The following is an 18,772-nucleotide window of genomic DNA, read 5'->3' on the forward strand; positions in this document are numbered from 1 at the left end:
GCATGTACAGTGAAGAGGAGGATATCTGCTTCCCTGACTGTGGGGTAGGGGCAGTCATATGGGAGACTTACTATGAATAGGGACAGACATGTGAGGGTGTCTGAGGAGATAGACATGGGAGGGGGGAGGCTGATTGCAAGATGAGGGAAAACATGGGAACCTGACTGTGGGACAGACATGGGAATTCTGACTGTGGGGAGAGATCGGACATAGTGACGCTGGCTGTGTGGAGTGGACAGACATATGGGTCCAATTTCAGTGAGATAACTGAATCTTCACTTAATTTTGTATACATTTTTGTCTCTTTACTGTGCTTCATGAACATATTTTCACATATTTGACTTTTTATAGGTGACAGGTTCCTAGAAAAAAGAAATGTGACGTCCTTACCTGTTATCAGTGAAAAAACATCTCAGGACAGGTAATTAGTATTTATATTAATTACAGATAACACTCAGGCTAAACATGAGTTCTAGTCCTGCATTCTTGTGATATTATCTTCCTTTTAAATGATGATACATAAGTACCTGATATGTATCATCCATGAATGTTACTAGTATAACACAATAAGATCCCATGTGCAGTGAAGTGGAGGATATCTGCTCCCCTGATTGCGGGGTAGGGGCAGTCATATGGGAGACTTACCATGAGTAGGGACAGACATGCGAGGCTTTCTGAGGACATGGGAGGCGGGAGGCTGACTGCAAGGTGAGGGAAGACATGGGAAGCTGACTGTGGGTCAGACATGGGAATTCTGACTGTGGGGAGAGATCGGACATAGTGAGGCTGGCTGTGTGGAGTGGACAGAAATATGGGTCTGATTTCCCTGAGATAAACATTTCTTCAATTTATTTATTACAGATTTTAGCCTCTTTATTGTGCATCAGGAACACATTATCACATATTTGATCTTTTATAGGTGACAGGTTTCTAGGAAAAAGAAATGGGACGTCCTTCCCTGTCAGCAGCAGAAAAACATCTCAGGACAGGTAATTAATATTTTTATTAGTTACAGATAACACTCAGGCTAAACATGAGGTCTAGACATGCAGTCGTGTGAAAGTGTCTTCATGTTACATGATGATACATTAATTTTTAAAGGAATATATCTCCTATAAACCCTACCAGTGTAACACAACTAAATCACAGGTACATCGAAGTGGAGGACATCTACCACCCTACTGTGAGGTAGGGGCTGTCATATGGGAGCCTGATTATGAGTGGGGGAAGACATGGGAGGCTGGCTGTGGGACAGACATGGGAATTGTGACTATAAGGAGAGAACAGATATACCGATGGCTGACTGTAAGGAATGGGCAGGCATATGGGTCCAATTTCTCAGAGATAACTTATTCTTCCTTTAATTTGTTATGCATTTTAGGCTCTTTAGTGTGCATCAGGAACATGTTATCACATATTTGACTTTTTATAGGTGAAAGATTTCTAGGAAAAAGCAATGTGACGTCCTTTCCTGTCATCAGTGAAAAAACATCTCAGGACAGGTAATTAGTGTTTATATTAATTACAGATAACACTCGGGCTAAACATGAGTTTTAGTCCTGCAGTCTTGTGATAGTATATATTCCTGTTACATGATGATATATATATTTATGTATCTGGTGTGTTTCTTCTCTGAACGTTACTAGTATGACACAATAATATCACATGTTCAGAGAGGTGGAGGATACCTGCTCTCCTATTGTGGGGTATGGGCATTCATATGGGAGGCTGACCATGAGAAGGGTTAGACATGGGTGGCTGACTGTGGAGACAGACATGGAAAGAGGGTTGCTGACTACAAGGTAAAGGAAGGTATGGGAGGCTGACTGTGGGATAGTCATGGGAATTAAGACTGTGGAGAGAGAACGGACATAGCGAGGCCGACTGCGTCAAATGTGCAGGCGTATGAGTCCATTTTCCCTGAGATAACTGATTCTTTCTTTAATTTGTTATACATTTTAGCCTCTATGGTGCACACCAGGAACATATTATAACATATTTAACTTATTATAGGTGACAGAATCCGAGGAAAACAAAATGTGACGTCCTTCCCTGTCAGCAACGAAAAAACAGCAAAAAGATAACTATTTCTACAATTTATTTATTATACATTTTAGCCTCTATATTGTGAATCAGGAACAAATTATCAAATATTTGATTTTTTATAGGTGACAGATATATAGAAAAAAGAAATGTGACGTCCTTCCCTGTCAGCAGCGTAAAAACAGCAAAAAGATGATAACTATTTCTACATTTAATTTATTATACATTTTATTCTCTATATTGTGAATCAGGAACAAATTATCACATATTTGATTTTTTATAGGTGACAGATATATAGAAAAAAGAAATGTGACGTCCTTCCTCGTCAGCAGCGTAAAAACAGCAAAAAGATGATAACTATTTCTACATTTAATTTATTATACATTTTAGTCTCTATATTGTGAATAAGGAACAAATTATGACATATTTGGTTTTTTTTAGGTGACAGATTCCTAGAAAAAAGAAATGTGACGTCCTTCCCTGTCAGCAGTGGAAAAACATCTCAGGACAGGTAATTAATATTTTTTTAATTATAGATAACACTCAGGCTAAACATGAGGTCTCTAGACCTGCAGTCGTGTGACAGTATCTTCATGTTACAAGATGAGACATACATTTTTTGAAGTATATCTTCAATAAACACTACTAGTATAACAAAACTACATCACAGGTACATCGAAGTGGACGTAATCTGCTACTCTATTGTGAGGTAGGGGCTGTCATATGGGAGGCTGGTTATGAGTAGGGGAAGACATGCGAGGCTGACTGTGGGATCAACATAGGAGGCAGATGGCTGACTGACAGGTTAGGGAAGACATGGGAGGCTGACTGTGGGAAAGACATGGGAATTGTGACTGTGGGGAGAGAGCGGACATAACAAGGCTGACTGTGAGGAGTGGGCAAACAAATGGGTCCGATTTCCCAGAGATAACCATTTCTTCCTTTTATTTATTATACATTTTAGCCTCCTTGTTGTGCATCAGAAACACATTATCACATATTTGAATTTTTTTATAGGTGACAGGCTCCTAGAAAAATAAAATGTGACATCCTTCCCTGTCAGCAGTGGAACAACATCTCAGGACAGGTGATTAATATTTTTATTAATTACAGATAACACTCAGGCTAAACATGAGGTCTAGACCTGCAGTCGAGACAAAGTATCCCCCTACCAGTATAACACAACCTAATCACAGGTACATCGAAGTGGAGGACATCTGCCACCCTACTGTGAAGTAGGGGCTGTCATATGGGAGCCTGATTATGAGTAGGGAAAGACATGGGAGGCAGGCTGTGGGACAGACATGGGAATTGTGACTGTAGGGAGAGAACGGATATACCAATGGCTGACTGTAAGGAGTGGGCAGACATATGGGTCCGATTTCTCAGAGATAACTTATTCTTACTTTAATTTGTTATACATTTTAGGCTCTATAGTGTGCATCAGGAACATGTTATCACATATTTGACTTTTTATAGGTGAAAGATTTCTAGGAAAAAGAAATGTGACGTCCTTCCCTGTCATCAGTGAAAAAACATCTCAGGACAAGTAATTAGTATTTATATTAATTACAGATAACACTCAGGCTAAACATGAGTTCTAGTCCTGCAGTCTTGTGATAGTATCTTCCTTTTAAATGATGATACATATGTATCTGATGTGTATCGTCCATGAATGTTACTAGTATTACACAATAAGATCGCATGTACAGTGAAGAGGAGGATATCTGCTTCCCTGACTGTGGGGTAGGGGCAGTCATATGGGAGACTTACTATGAATAGGGACAGACATGTGAGGGTGTCTGAGGAGATAGACATGGGAGGGGGGAGGCTGATTGCAAGATGAGGGAAAACATGGGAACCTGACTGTGGGACAGACATGGGAATTCTGACTGTGGGGAGAGATCGGACATAGTGACGCTGGCTGTGTGGAGTGGACAGACATATGGGTCCAATTTCAGTGAGATAACTGAATCTTCACTTAATTTTGTATACATTTTTGTCTCTTTACTGTGCTTCATGAACATATTTTCACATATTTGACTTTTTATAGGTGACAGGTTCCTAGAAAAAAGAAATGTGACGTCCTTACCTGTTATCAGTGAAAAAACATCTCAGGACAGGTAATTAGTATTTATATTAATTACAGATAACACTCAGGCTAAACATGAGTTCTAGTCCTGCATTCTTGTGATATTATCTTCCTTTTAAATGATGATACATAAGTATCTGATATGTATCATCCATGAATGTTACTAGTATAACACAATAAGATCCCATGTGCAGTGAAGTGGAGGATATCTGCTCCCCTGATTGCGGGGTAGGGGCAGTCATATGGGAGACTTACCATGAGTAGGGACAGACATGCGAGGCTTTCTGAGGACATGGGAGGCGGGAGGCTGACTGCAAGGTGAGGGAAGACATGGGAAGCTGACTGTGGGTCAGACATGGGAATTCTGACTGTGGGGAGAGATCGGACATAGTGAGGCTGGCTGTGTGGAGTGGACAGAAATATGGGTCTGATTTCCCTGAGATAAACATTTCTTCAATTTATTTATTACAGATTTTAGCCTCTTTATTGTGCATCAGGAACACATTATCACATATTTGATCTTTTATAGGTGACAGGTTTCTAGGAAAAAGAAATGGGACGTCCTTCCCTGTCAGCAGCAGAAAAACATCTCAGGACAGGTAATTAATATTTTTATTAGTTACAGATAACACTCAGGCTAAACATGAGGTCTAGACATGCAGTCGTGTGAAAGTGTCTTCATGTTACATGATGATACATTAATTTTTAAAGGAATATATCTCCTATAAACCCTACCAGTGTAACACAACTAAATCACAGGTACATCGAAGTGGAGGACATCTGCCACCCTATTGTGAGGTAGGGGCTGTCATATGGGAGCCTGATTATGAGTAGGGGAAGACATGGGAGGCTGGCTGTGGGACAGACATGGGAATTGTGACTGTAGGGAGAGAACGGATATACCGATGGCTGACTGTAAGGAGTGGGCAGACATATGGGTCCGATTTCTCAGAGATAACTTATTCTTTCTTTAATTTGTTATACATTTTAGGCTCTATAGTGTGCATCAGGAACATGTTATCACATATTTGACTTTTTATAGGTGAAAGATTTCTAGGAAAAAGAAATGTGACGTCCTTCCCTGTCATCAGTGAAAAAACATCTCAGGACAAGTAATTAGTATTTATATTAATTACAGATAACACTCAGGCTAAACATGAGTTCTAGTCCTGCAGTCTTGTGATAGTATCTTCCTTTTAAATGATGATACATTTGTATCTGATGTGTAGCGTCCATGAATGTTACTAGTATAACACAATAAGATCCCATGTACAGTGAAGTGGAGGATATCTGCTCCCCTGATTGCGGGGTAGGGGCAGTCATATGGGAGACTTACCATGAGTAGGGACAGACATGCGAGGCTGTCTGAGGACATGGGAGGCGGGAGGCTGACTGCAAGGTGAGGGAAGACATGGGAAGCTGACTGTGGGACAGACATAGGAATTCTGACTGTGGGGAGAGATCGGACATAGTGAGGCTGACTGTGAGGAGTGGGCAGACATATGGGTCCGTTTACCCCTAAGATAATTTATTATTCCTTTAATTTGTTATACATTTTAGGCTCTATATTGTGCATCAGGAACACATTATCACATATTTGAATTTTTTATAGCTGACAGGCTCCTAGAAAAATGAAATGTGACATCCTTTCCTGTCAGCAGTGGAACAACATCTCAGGACACGTAATTAATATTTTTATTAATTACAGATAACACTCAGGCTAAACATGAGGTCTAGACCTGCAGTCATGAGAAAGTATCTTCATGTTACATGATGATACATCAATTTTTAAAGGAATATATCTCCTATAAACCCTACTAGTGTAACATAACTAAATCACAGGTCCATCAAAGTGGAAGACATCTGCCACCCTACTGTGAAGTAGGGGCTGTCATATGGGAGCCTGATTATGAGTAGGGGAAGACATGGGAGGCTGGCTGTGGGACAGACATGGGAATTGTGACTGTAGGGAAAGAACGGATATACCGATGGCTGACTATAAGGAGTGGGCAGACATATGGGTCCAATTTCTCAGAGATACCTTATTCTTCCTTTAATTTGTTATACATTTTAGGCTCTTTAGTGTGCATCAGGAACATGTTATCACATATTTGACTTTTTATAGGTGAAAGATTTCTAGGAAAAAGAAATGTGACGTCCTTCCCTGTCATCAGTGAAAAAACATTTCAAAACAGGTAATTAGTTCATTTATGTTTTATTTATATTACGGATAACACTGTGCCAGCAGACATAGGAGGCGGGAGGCTGACTGTGAGGAAATGGAAACCGTGGGGGTCTGACTGTTGAAAATAACATGGGGGGTGACTTTGTGAGTGGGCAGACAAAGCACAAGGAGGCTGACAGTGAGGAAGAGGCACACATGGGGAGGTGAATAGTTTCTTGTTACATGATAATACATGGATTTTTAGATGTGTATCTTTTATAGTATAACACTAGATGCTAGGTACAGAGAAGGGGAAGATATGTGCTCCCCTGACTGCGAAATATGGGCATTCATATGAGAGGCTGACCTTGAGGAAGGGCAGACATCCGATGCTAACTGTGCAGACAGATCTGGGAGGACGGAGGATGACTAGGAGGAGAGGGAAGACATGGGAATCTGTGTAAACGAAGAAGGGGGTCTGACTGTAGGGAGGGGACCTACACAAGGAGGCTGACTGTGAGGAAGAGGCAGGCATGGGAAGGCTGACTTTGAGGAATGGGCAGACATGGGGAAACTAAGGCGACAAGAGCTTGTGATTTCTCCAATCCTATATTTCTATGTTGTATGTATGTGACGTTTTTCATCTGTTTTTGCACATATGTCCCCGTATGCATACCGTATCAATATAAAATAGGATCGGCTGGCAAATAATGACAACTGATGACAAATGCTTGCCCAATCCCATATTTGGTCACCTGACCAGCAGGAATCTGTTACTTTTCCTGAGAGCAGGTTAGACTTCATTTCTGCCTCTGGTTGTTGTCTCTGAAGTGCAAAGTGTACAATCCTGTTGATGATCTGCTCCTGGACTGGGTCTTTATGACGCTTCTCCGAAGGTGTCCTGAAATGCTGGAGAGGGATCCAAAGACGACAAGGTGGTTTTGGGTTCATCCCATTATCGCTGAGAGGCCTAGGAGTGGTTACTTTAGGATGAGCTGTATGATGACTTGCGGCGGCATCCGGATAAGTTTCACAACTACGTTGATGACGCTTACCTCTTTTGACCATATTTTGGAGGACCTGCGATGGGGGCTCTGTTTCAAGACACCATCATGAGGCAGTCCATCACACCTGAGGATCGGCTCAGAGTGACACTGCGGTATTTTATTTTAATTGAATACATTTTTTAAATTTCAAGTTTCATGTTTTTTCAATGTTTCCGATTTTTTTCTCTATCATTTTGCAGGTTTCTTGCCCCCTGGAATTCATTTGCTTCACTATATGCTGTGATGATGCATGGATCTACTATTGAAGACTGGATCCAGATATCTGAAGGTTTCCAGGCACAGTTTCCGAATTGCATTGAGCACTGGGTGGTAAACACATTCATGTAAAAAAGTTAGCACACTCAGGGTCCTAATTCATCAATTATAAAGAATATTTTGCTGTGGTTTTGTTGGCTTTGGCTGACAGTGACTACAAGTTTATAATTGTAAATATTGGGGCCTGTGGAAGTTCTGCAGATGCAGCAGTCTTCAGGTTTTCCAAAATGGGTGAATGGCTTTGCTCCAACCAGCTTGCCCTGCCAGAACCAAGATGTCTATCTGGATCTACTGGACCTCCCACACCATTTGTTATAATTGCTGATGAAGACTTTGGACTTTCTGTCATGTGTTGAGACCATTCCCTCTGCGTTGTTTGATGAACAGGAACATTTTTGTTAATCATAGATGGCGGCGCCCTGGCGCAGTGAGTGACGTCCCACAGCCATCTAGGTACACCTCTGATATCCACTATCCTGACACTGAGAGGGAAGAGGGTCAGTACACATCGGGGGAAGGTGAGTACAATTTTACTATTTTACCTAGGTATGTATATAGTTATTAAAGGGGGGTTGTATATAGTTATTATAGGAATCTATATATAGTTATAGGGAGGATGTATATAGTTATAGGGGGCTGTATATAGTTAATGCTGTGGGACTGTATATAGTTAGTGCTTTGGGTTGTATAAAGTTATTACTGGGAGCTGTATACAGTGATTGCTGGGGCCTGTATATAGTGATTACTTGGGGCTGTATATAGATTAGCTTTTTTTTATTTTCCTCATTTTTTTTTTTTTGGATAGTGTAGTGTAGGGCCTCGCAAGAGATGAGGCCCCTTGACGAGGGTTGCGAGCTTAAAACTTCATTGATCCATTTTTGATTTGTGGATTTTGCACAACAAGATTAAAATTGAGTCAAAGGAGTTAACCATACCTCATCGTTTTTTTTGGGGGAAAAACATAAATAAAGTTTGTGTTGTGTGATATTTGGAGGGTAACGAATTGGGGACTGTTGAGTGAGCCATTTACACACTACTTTGTGTGGACCGGAGTCCCTGCGTTATATAGGAATATAATGCAGGGACATTTCCACTGTTAGCCGATGAGCCTTGCCAGAACTGTATTTAACATTATAGTGCAGACTCGACTGATCAGTCAGCAGGGAGAACGTCTCTGCATTTATTTTCTATATTTATTTCCATCCATAGCACTGTGTGCAGCCCGTGGGTTCATGCCATTATACAAAATGTATACATACGCTGTATACAGTCGTGTGTAACTGGTTCAAATAATATTAGCAAAGAAAACACCAGGATCAAGAATTGTGAACCAAGCACACTTCCATTGTAGGATTTTGTAGATTGTAGAAAAGCAGATCCTGGGCCCCTACAGAGGGCACTAACTTCCACGTAACTATGCTTGGTTTAGGGCGCGTTCACACATGGAAGTAATGCATGCTGAGCAAAGGAGATTTTCCTGATCGCATTGCTGCTAACATTGCATGTACAAACTCATACATAGGGGGTCATTTACTAAGGGCCCGATTCGCGTTTTCCCGACGCGTTACCCGAAAATTTCAGATTTGCGCCGATTTCCCCTGAATTGCCCCGGGATTTTGGCGCACGCGATTGGATTGTGGCGCATCGGCGCCGGCATGCACGCGATGGAAATCGGGGGGCGTGGCAGAACGAAAACCCGACGGATTCGGAAAAACCGACGCATTTAAAAAAAAAATGTGTTGCGAAAATTGCACTTACCTTCACTCAGCCCGGCTCGGTGTATTCCAGTGCTCCCCGATGCTCTTCAGCGCAGCAGCGCCACCTGGTGGACGGCGGAGGAACTACCTTAATAAATCCCGGTAAATCTGCCCCACTGTGTTAACAAACGCATGCAACGTACACTTTAACATTGAGTTAACACATGCATTTTTTAAACACAATGGGACACACTTACTAAGGCCCCTTCCACACTAGCGTTGCATTTCACGTCAGGGTGCAATGCATGAAAAACTGACGTTTTTGGCTGCGTTTTTGTTCCATTTTCCTTTTAGTCATTAGCGTTTTTGCGTTTTTCACGCACGTGCTGTTCCCGTTTTTCTTGCATTTTCGGTGCGTTTTTCACGCACGTGCTGTTCCCGTTTTTCTTGCGTTTTCGGTGCGTTTTTCACGCGGGTTTTTTAAGTCAATGGGAGACTCGAGCATTTTTCATAGGGACCATGGTTTGGGAATAAAATGTGTTATTTAATTGAAAAAGAATGTCTTCTGATAAGTTTCCATACATGTAATGTGTTCTTCACACATATATATTGTTCTTCACATGCTATTTTGTTCGCACCGTTCCGCGCATATCTCCCGACAAGTAAGCAGATGTGCCGAACATCTGCAATCTATTCTTCACTGTGTTTTTCACTATGTTTTTCACTTAAATGATCCTGTGTTCACTGTGTTCACTGTTTTTATTCTATTCTTCACTGTTCTTCGTTGTGTTTTTTTAATTAAAGGGGTATTCCAGGAATCAGCATAATTCATATACAAATGCGTACTCAAAATATAAGCTAATGTGTAATTAGTTGTTATTAAAAATTTTGCTCCCTTTAGCAGAAAATGCTGGTGACATAAACTTTGATGGAGAATTAAAATGCTACTGGCCCTTTAATCAGTCCGTAGATTTCCTCCGCGCGGTCCGTTGCAGAGCAGACCCAGGACACAAGATGGCCGCTGGTCACATGTCCACATCACATGTCCTGCACCTGTCTGGGCAGGTCATGTGATCACCACTATGTTTGGCTGTAGTCGGTTGGTTGCAGAGCATCCAGTATGGCCAGTGTTGTGGTGATGGCAGTTGCACATTATTGCTATGGTAACAGAGCAAGAAAGTCTGTTATATCATCACTGGGAGCAGAGCATAAAAGGGAGGAGGAGTTACTGAGAACTAAAGGATCATGGAACTTGTAGTTTCCAGTGGCGGCCATCTTAATGGTAACTCCACCTACTTTAGAGAGCCCATAAATTTTGTAAATCAGAAAATCAAACTATTTAAGCTCCGTTTTGTGACTAATGACATTGAGTATTGTTATATTCATTTATTTATATCATCATGGGTTTTTGTGTCAGACGTTCATATTCCCGGAATACCCCTTTAAATGCTCGATCTCGAGCAGGGGAAATACTGTTATTTATGTCACCTAGCAACCCATACGTTTAAAACGCACTCAATGATTGCGAGTGCAATGCGTTTTTGATGCGTCTCCATAAACTTGAATGGGGTGGGAAAAACGCAAATGAGGAAAGGCCGATTGGAAACAATGGGACAGAGTGCAATGCAAGTTCTGCACGTCAAAACCACGCGCAGAACTCGCGCGGTAAAAACGCTAGTGTGGAAGGGGCCTTAGGGCTTTGCGCCAGTTTTCTGACAGACTTTGCACATTCTTTCTAGTGTAAACTGCTTGCACAAGTGTCTGCACCACAGTTGTGTTGCGCAACAGTTTTGTGCCGCAGCTGCACTAGGCACCATACAACACAAATTAGGGGGGGGTTGCATTAACATGGCTATGTCTTTACATTTACATTGTGTTTGTGTTTACATTTACATGGTATTTACATTTCATGTATGCTTACAATGTGTTTGTGTATGTACTGCGCACAAGTTTACATCGCACTTACATCCCGGTTGCATCACAATTTCTAACATTGCATTTATGTGAATACTTTGGGGCACATTTACTTACCAGGTCCATTCGCTTTCCAGCGGCGGCTTCTCCGACGAGCGTTCGTGTCTTCCGGCGATTCATGAAGGTCCTGCGCCCGATGTCCACCAGGTGTCGCTGCTGCGCCGAGGTCCGCCGAGCGTCGGAGTTTACTGATCTCTTCCTGGTGCATGTGAGTATGGCCCGTGCAACCAATTTTTTTTTTAAATGCGGCGTTTTTTCCGAATCTGTCGGGTTTTTCGTTCGGCCACGCCCCCGATTTCCGTCACGTGCATGCCAGTGCCGATGCGCCACAATCCGATCGCGTGTGCCAAAAACCCGGGGCAATTCATGGAAAATCACCGCAAATCGGAAATATTCGGGTAAAACGTCGGGAAAATGCGAATCAGGCCCTTAGTAAATGACCCCCATTGTAAATGCAATGTTAACACTTTGTATAAACATATATAATCAAGATGAACATAGAGAGATCACACACTGCCAGCTGCTTATTGGACTATATGAGAGATGATTAGCATAACACGAGCTTCCAGGGCCAGTTCTTCCTCTCTGACTAAACACAGATTATAATTGTCAGATACTGGGACTGATATCTCCGCAACCATGGTAGTAGAAAAATGGACTTAGAGGATATAGGGGAACACAAAGCGCAGGAGACTCAAGTGCAGGTGATAAATAATTAGTGGAAATGAGATCGTAACATAGGCAATAGAAGCATATAATAGATGGTGTCTTCTTCTCGAGGAAGAGCAGCTTCCGGTGGCTGTGTAGTCATGGGGTAACCACGTCCAAAGGTGAGACCCATTTAATAGTAGAATCCAATGTGCCGCAAGCAAGGACAGTCCACTTTAGAAGCGCATCTTCCCGAAGTCAAAAGTCAGAGTGGACTGTCCTTGCTTGTGGCATATTGGATTCCGCAACCATGGGGGCTAGAAAGAAAATTCAAAATGCCCCTGAATCTGTGTAGCAGAATGGTATGCTAATTTCCACATGTGTGAGGTGCTAAAAAATCCTCTTTAAAACAGAATTCTCTTATAATTTGCACCAATTTGTCTATGTCACAAGGGTCTTAGACAGTTCTCAGGCACTTTTACAACTGGTATGACAAAGGGGGCATGGTCTATGAAAATGTTTGTGACAAAAATAATGCTAATTCGCCAGAATTTAGCCACTGCTTTCTGGCGTAAACTAAGCCAAATAATAGAAAGTGAAAAGTACAACTAGACAGTCTTATATTGCACCAGATTTATCACCCAACATCAGACACAGGGATGAACACTTTTGATAATCTGCCCCATTATTTCTATATTATTTTCTTTGCAGTGGGAAACAGTGGGCAAAAAAATGCATGAGCAAAATATTACTCTTTAGCACCACTTCAACCCCAATAAACTAAGGCAAATGGTCAGAAGAAATCTTTTAACATTTCAGAACCATTCAGTTGAACCATATCTACTCATAGAAGAATATGTCAATGTTTATATATGCAGAATCGTTAATACACCTCTTTCCTTATAGACTTCTTAAAGGAAAAATGACTTCTATACCCAAAAACATCACCTTGTAATGTCTTGTGTCCTTCTCTGTTGATCTTCCAGCAAATTCAGTGATGAGATGACTGACCCACCACATGATGTCCCCCCCGACATGAAGAGAACGTACTAAGCTAATTCATTATCTTCCCTTTGAGACCTATTTTGATTTTTTGGCTTTAAAGTCAAAAACAGCAGTGCTCTTTGTCGCAGCTGTGCCCCGGAACCAGTCATCTAGAACTCCTAATCATGTAGCCAGTCATGCTCCATAATACGTGTCCTCCATCCAAATTAAAAGTTTCTCTAAATGTAGTTGCTTCTTCAGAAAACAGCAAAATAAGCAATAATGGTATATTAAAATTTAATATGTAATACATTTTATATATAATAAATTTAATATATATATAATAAATTTAAAAAATATATAATACATTTTATATAATATATTTCTCTTTCGATAAAGATACTGAAAAATAATTTTACTGTAAGTGGTATTTTGAAATATATTAGGAAGGATTTGTCATGGTTTGTATTGATGAACATGACTATTTCTCCCCTTGCGTCACCTTCATGACATGTGGATGGGAGGGGCATGTAGTGTATTGCGCTGGGGCAAGGATGTCTCATGAAGGCATATTAACTATAACCTAAGCCAGTTCATGGCGCAGGCTACAGTGCAATCTTGGAGCATGACCGGAGCCTTTTAGTATATCCGGTGCGTTGTACAGGTTGAGGGGAACATCATGAACAGTTCCACGATATGCCAGCTCCAGATAAACTCCCCCCATTATTTCTTTTAAGATTTTATACCAATGTGTTTTTTTTTTCTTGTTTGGTTTGATATATTCCGATGTTTAAAAAATAACTTCAGACAACACTTTGGGAGCTTTCCTCTGGATCAAAGCTGTAGGATGTTGGATTTTATGGACCACCGTAAATGAGAGTTTGCAAACAGTTCCATTTACTTTCTTACCTACCGTATAATATATACATTCTCCCGTGATCTGCAGACACCGAATATTAACATATCACCCTAGTCAAACATATCAAGGAACATAACCTACTACCTACCTGAGCTTGTTCAAGTCCCATCCACAAGATGACCAAGACTTAAACCACTCCTTCACTCACTTGACTTCCAGTAACTGAGCCAATAAATATAGAAATAATCATTTACCACTAGACTTTAAAATTTAGACTAATAGACTAACACTGACCTCTGGAGCACATGTTGACTGTAAAGGGAACCACTCAGTAGGTTTGGGGCCCCTTAACTGCCAGCATGCCATTATGCAGCTATACTAGCCGAAAGTTTGTACCTTACAGTTGCCACCGTGTTAACTTGTATCGAGAAAAGCACTGGGGGTTCTAGTGACATGAGTTTGCTTTGGACCCCTGGCACATGTGACTCAAAGTGCAAAGTGAAGCCAAGGTCACCTTACTTCCATGCACATGCTCTAAGTGTAGGGTAGCTCAATTTACTGACCCTGGTTTCAGTGTTGCTGCAGTTCAAAACATACTCGAGTTGCACGACCCACATACTCTTCCCCTCTGAAATCAAGGAAAAGCAGTGATTGGCAGCTCTAATTAAAAAGTTTAAGATAGTAAACCCCAGCAGCATAAGGGCTTCCTGATGGTTCAAGGGCCCCAAAGCTAACGACAGATAACCTTTTAACTATGGATAACTCCTTTGCCCCCAAGCTCACAATTTTCCATTACCCATTAGATGATGGATGCCCAATTGGTGGAGCTGCAAGCTCCATTCCATTATGAGAGTTCTTATGTCAAGTATGTTTCCTGCAGTCCCATCCAAAATAGCTGACAGCTATACTTGGCCATCTTTGGTAGTCACATTGGCCCAAATTTATGGCCTTTAGTAAATGTTTTCTGTTGGACTTTGCATGTTCTTTTCTGTGAAAACTCCTTGCACATGTATTTAAGAAGGGTCTGCACTACATTTGTGTCGCACACAACCATTTTGTGGCGCTACTCTTCATACTACAAAAATTTCTGCACCGGAGGGGGCGTTACGGTGCTAAGTCGGACCATGCGACACAGTCCTGACTTTGCATGATAAATGTGTCGCACGATCCAACTTAGCACTGTAACGCCCCCTACCATGCAGAAATTTTTGTCGTATGAGGAGTAGCCCATGTTAAAGGAGCACCAAAAAAAAATGGGGCACTCTCTCGGAGCAGAACAGGCTTCAGATTCAGGATTTTTGCACTGTTCTTAGTAAATGGGCCACATTGACTTCACCATTGTGGGTTCAGTGGTCATATTCCAACCTGTTGGGCTCTTATCCTGTAGATAGGGGCAGTTTTAAGTTGCTACCATGGAAAAACCCTTAATTTTACAAATTTAAACTTTAGTAATGATGTTACGTATCTGAGTTTTCTTTTTACATTACACTACATTGACATTGTACAAAACTACGCATAAAACAATAAGAAAAAAAAAAGAATTTAAAAGTATCTGAATACACAAAACATGTCCAAAACAAATTCCTAGCCATTTACATGCTCTTCAGCAGACTACGGCTAACAAAGCCTTTGTCTCTGTGTTAACACTGCAGATTAGGTCAAATTTTTACCCCTCTGAGCTCTTTTCCTGTAAATGACGAGTTTTGATGTGAAACAAGCAACATGTCAAAGCAAGTTGAAAGATGTAGGCATTTTATGTCATGTCACAATGACAGGCTGGTGAATATTTGGCCCATTAGGGGCTTATTAGTGAATAAATGACCAGATGGTTCAGTGATGCACAGAGATGGACAGAACTGGATGCTTCTAATCAGCACTGTCTGTCTGCGCTCAATGTCAAATCACATGACACAGTAACCAATGGATACTGAATAAAAGTTACTATTAGCAAGTCAATTTGGTGTCTGTGTGGTGTAAACATACTTATAACTGCAACTTACAGCAGCCTGTTGAGAGCTGGAAAAATGCACTTGAAGATCCGAACAAGAATCTCTTGGCTGGTAATAGAATCAGTATTAGGTGGATAAAAAATATTGCACTTTTATTTGTCGCGCGAGGAGCAAAATGGATCCGGCATAAAATATATATTAGGTTTATGCCAGCAAAAATTTTAATTATTTGTAATTTCGGCTGCTGATCTCTACTAAAGGCTTCAATTATATTTCCCCACAATGGTAATATTCAATATAAAACTAATGTTGCAGCAGAATAGTAGTTTAACAGAGTGGAGAATTTGGTTGTGTCTTGATGTATTCCCCAGGCTAGCTGAGGATTAAATCCTAAGTATGCATTAAAGAAGTTCAGTCTTTCTAATTAGCCATGTCAGCATAAAAGCAATCATATTAGTTATGGTGGAATTACTCAATACGCTATGGTTCACGGGCGGTATTTATTAAAATGGCTAGATCTGTGTGTACTGGAGATAGAATATGTCAATCGAGCTGTCACCAGTCTGTAAGTCGCAGTCATTCTAAGCTTTGCTGCCATTGACCTTTCATTGATCAAGATCAATACATTGGTTGCAGTCAATTATACCTTAATACTCAAAATCCAACTATGTCATTGTCTATTGTCTCGGCTTCAGCTTGAAGTCTTTCTCCCCACAGGATTTAAAGGTGAAGCTAGTGTTTTGTTAACATTTTGTGTTTTGATCCACATTCAACAATTTCTATAAGATATCATAAAATACATTAATTATCTGGTTTCATTACTCCACTGGTCTACTGATCACATGGTGCAAATGTTCAACTTATTTGTTAAACAGATGCACAATAAGTGACAAATGTGTCTTCCTCGCTTTTATCCAAACCTTTTTCTTTCTTTTTTTTTAAATTTGTTTTATTGGTATTAGGAGTACAAAAAGGAACTCAGTCTGTAATGTCCACGCCTAAACATTGCTCTATCCGCAGTTGGCAGAATAGAGGCGTTTATTTGTGTATGAACTGTGGCTTACTGCTTGTGTTTGGATTAACTGAGCCACACCCGGCTCCTTGCATTTTAGTCCTGCCCAGCAAGGGTTACTAGCCTGATGGACAGTTTCCCCAATGTGCTGCTGGAGGCGTGTCTGGGAACTGCCTTATATACCTGCCTATTCCCATCAGACCTTGCTGGTTATTCCAAGTCATACCTGTGTATCAAGTGCTCTTGCTATCTTGTTTGGTATTCTGTGTTTTGTATCTGATTCTGTACCTTTGCAGCCATCTTGATCTGGACCTGACCTGGATATACAGGCAGTCCCCGGGTTACATACAAGATGGGGTCTGGAGGTTTGTTCTTAAGTTGAATTTGTATGTAAGTCGAAACTGTATATTTTATAATTGAAGTTCTAGACAAATTTTTTTCTTTTGTCCCAGTGACAATTGGAGTTTAAAAATTTTAGCTGTAATTGGACCAAGGATTATCAATAAAGCTTCATTACAGACACTTTATAGCAGATCATTGCAGTCTGGGACTATATTAAAGCATCCAGAGAGCTTCACCAGAGGTCACAGTGGGCAGAGGGGACCGTCTGTAACTATGGGTTGTCTGTAAGTCGGGTGTCCTTAAGTAGGGGACCGCCTGTAACCTGCTTGATCTTGACCTGACCTGTGTATATCCCACCTGTAGACCTTTATGTATCTGTTTCTTTGTCCCTCAGTATCGTTGTGACTTTATCCCACTAAATTAGCAACAACTTGAAAAAGTTGCATGTATATATATAAAAAGTTGTACATATTATATATTGGACATCTATTATATACAATTTTGTCTGTCGCTGTTTACTAACTATTTGATTGATCCTTTTCTGTTTCAGTATTTTTGTGTATTACCAACAATAACTTTAAATCCATGTTTTGGAAAGTATTTAAGTTTTAATATTTCTATAACTTTGCATGTAGCTTTTTTTACAGCCTGCACTGTTGCAGTGCAATTGGTTACAAAACTTTATTTACCATATATACTTGAGTATAAGCTACTTGGCTTATACTTGAGTATATAAAAATAATAAGCATTGTACGTACTTACTTACTCCCCTCTTTTCCCAACAGCAAGTCTTCAGGTTCCATGCAGTGCAGGCAGATGGAAGTCTGTGCGATCTGACCACACACATAATGACGCGTTTGTGCGCCACAGATCACATAAAAGTGCATCTGCCCCCAGCTGCCGGGAACCTGAAGATTTGCTGCAAGAAGGGGAGGATGCTAGGGATGAGTGCCAGGGGGGGAGAAGTAGATTTACTACTTTGCAATGCATTTATCCCCCACTGATGATCTCAGCAAGCCTCATCTGAGAACACCCTGGACTAGGGGTGTGGACTGGAAGACTCCTACTACCAGTCTGCCCTACAGACCAAGAAATTCAGCCCATGGAACTTTAAAGAAAAGAGCCTTAGCAGACTAGGTTCTGCTAAAGCATCATGTAGTCCTTCTGGATTTCTGTTATCTTCTTTGGCTGAGGAAACCAGGGGAGATATACACTCCGTCCACAACCTTACCAAACACCTTACCATATATCAGTGATGGTGAACCTTTAAGATACAGAGTGCCCAAACTTAAACCAAAACCCACTTTTATGTTGCAAAGTGCCAATATGAAAATGTGAGCAGTAACCTATTGATCTCTGCGCCAAGTTTCAATCGTACTTGCGTCCTGAAGACACCAATACAATAGAACGTAGGAGACATTTGGTTGTAGCTTTCCTCCAGGGTCCCCTGAAGAGGAAGAATCAGGGGACCCAAAGCAGGAGTTCCAACGATAATCCATCTCTGTCCACACCTTCTCACTCCTCCTGTAGTCCTGGCAGCCAAATAGGTGTCACTTTAAAATAGCGCTGAGCGTGGCGCGTCCTGGGCTCTATTGGACTGCAGGAGGAAGCCTTGAGTCCTATCTGGTAAATTCCTTGATGAGTGCCCACAGAAAGGGCTCTGAGTGCCACCTCTGGCACCTGTGA

At 41.1% G+C, this 18,772-nt stretch overlaps 2 long non-coding RNA genes across 2 annotated transcripts; both read left to right on the forward strand.

Moving 5' to 3' along the window:
• Nucleotides 1-351: 351 nt before the first annotated feature.
• Nucleotides 352-3,594, forward strand: LOC140074754 (uncharacterized). The gene is made up of 6 exons (XR_011849266.1): nt 352-421; nt 920-989; nt 1,433-1,502; nt 2,014-2,554; nt 3,061-3,130; nt 3,523-3,594. It is a non-coding gene; the product is annotated as an uncharacterized lncRNA (long non-coding RNA).
• A 502-nt stretch (nt 3,595-4,096) lies between these two features.
• On the forward strand, nt 4,097-5,242 carry LOC140075959 (uncharacterized). The gene is made up of 3 exons (XR_011849485.1): nt 4,097-4,166; nt 4,665-4,734; nt 5,178-5,242. It is a non-coding gene; the product is annotated as an uncharacterized lncRNA (long non-coding RNA).
• The last annotated feature ends 13,530 nt before the right edge of the window (nt 5,243-18,772 follow it).

This window comes from Engystomops pustulosus, chromosome 8, assembly GCF_040894005.1.
Source record: "Engystomops pustulosus chromosome 8, aEngPut4.maternal, whole genome shotgun sequence".
NCBI classification, from domain to species: Eukaryota; Metazoa; Chordata; class Amphibia; order Anura; family Leptodactylidae; genus Engystomops; species Engystomops pustulosus.